The following is a 1,695-nucleotide window of genomic DNA, read 5'->3' as shown; positions in this document are numbered from 1 at the left end:
TTCTCTTCTGTATTGCTTGGGAGAGTACTAGGAGGGATTTCAGTGATCTTTTTACTCAGCTGGCCCACTTGTGCTTCCAGATTTCTAATGGAAGACCTTGTTTCATTCATGAAACTCACAGTGGCCTTGGATCGATCAGAGACTAGATTTGCTAAATTAGAAGCATTTTGTTCAGTGTTCTCTGTCTATTGCTGAGTGGATAGTGGAAAAGGTTTATTATTGTTAAACCTGTTTCTTCCACCATTATTAAAGCCTTGTTGGGGCTTTTGATCCTTCCATGAGAAATTTGGATGATTTCTCCATGTTGAGTTATAGGTGTTTCCATAAGATTCACCTAAGTAATTTACCTCTGCTATTGCAGGGTTCTCAGGATCATAAGCTTCTTCTTCAGAAGATGCCTTTTGAGTACTGTTGGATGCAGCTTGCATTCCATGCAGACTCTGAGAGATCATATTGACTTGCTGAGTCAATATTTTATTCTGAGCCGATATGGCATTCAAAGTATCAACCTCAAGAACTCCCTTCTTCATAGGCGTCCCATTACTTACAGGATTCCTTTCAGAAGTGTACATGAACTGGTTATTAGCAACCATGTCAATGAGTTCTTGAGCTTCTGCAGGCGTTTTCTTTAGGTGAATGGATCCACCTGCAGAAGTGTCCAGTGACATTTTTGATAACTCAGATAAACCATCATAGAATATATCCAGGATGGTCCATTCTGAAAGCATGTCAGAAGGACACTTTTTGGTCAACTATTTGTATCTTTCCCAAGCTTCATAGAGGGATTCACCTTCTTTCTGTCTGAAGGTTTGAACATCAGCTCTAAGCTTGCTCAGCTTTTGAGGAGGAAAGTACTTGGCTAAGAAAGCCGTGACCAGCTTATCCCAAGAGTTCAGGCTGTCTTTGGGTTGAGAATCCAACCATAATCTAGCTCTGTCTCTTACAGCAAAAGGGAAAAGCATGAGCCTGTAGACTTCAGGATCTACTCCATTAGTCTTAACAGTATCACATATCTGCAAGAATTCAGTTAAGAACTGAAAAGGATCTTCAGATGGAAGTCCATGAAACTTGCAGTTCTGCTGCATCAGAGAAACTAATTGAGGTTTCAGCTCAAAGTTGTTTGCTCCAATGGCAGGAATGGAGATGCTTCTTCCATGTAAATTGGAATTAGGTGCAGTAAAGTCACCGAGCATCTTCCTTACATTATTATTATTTTCGGCTGCCATCTCCTCTTCCTGTTCGAAAATTTCTGAAAGGTTATCTCTGGATTGTTGTAATTTAGCTTCTCTTAATTTTCTCTTCAGAGTCCTTTCAGGTTCTGGATCTGCTTCAACAAGAATGTTCTTGTCCTTGCTCCTGCTCATATGACAAAGAAGAGGCCACAAAAAAATAATAATAATAATAGAGATCCTTTATACCACAGTATATGGATCCTTGTGTTAGTAGAAGAAAATAAGGGAAGAAAATCTGAACTCAGAGAGAGAGGGGGTTCGGATTTTTGGAGAGTTGAAGGAAAGATGTTAGTATATCAATAAACAAATAGAAGAAGATGAGAGGGGGAAGTGAATTTTCGAAAACAATTTTTGAAAAAGAGTTAGTAATTTTTGAAAATAGTTTTTGAAAAAGGTTAGTAATTTTTTTTTCGAAATTTTTTTTTTAAATAAAAAATAAAAATAATTAGTTAATTAAAAAGAA

General features: G+C 37.6%; 1 non-coding gene across 1 annotated transcript; it reads left to right on the top strand.

The window, feature by feature from the left end:
- Window positions 1–722: 722 nt before the first annotated feature.
- On the top strand, window positions 723–830 carry LOC148564568 (small nucleolar RNA R71). The gene has a single exon (XR_015883958.1). It is a non-coding gene; the product is annotated as a small nucleolar RNA R71 (small nucleolar RNA).
- The last annotated feature ends 865 nt before the right edge of the window (window positions 831–1,695 follow it).

The sequence above is a fragment of the Arachis ipaensis genome, chromosome B5, assembly GCF_059453495.1.
Source record: "Arachis ipaensis isolate K30076 ecotype BB chromosome B5, ASM5945349v1, whole genome shotgun sequence".
In the NCBI taxonomy this organism is placed as follows: domain Eukaryota; kingdom Viridiplantae; phylum Streptophyta; class Magnoliopsida; order Fabales; family Fabaceae; genus Arachis; species Arachis ipaensis.
The sequence above is the reverse complement of the archived record's forward strand: the minus strand, read 5'-3'. Positions and strand labels throughout refer to the sequence as shown.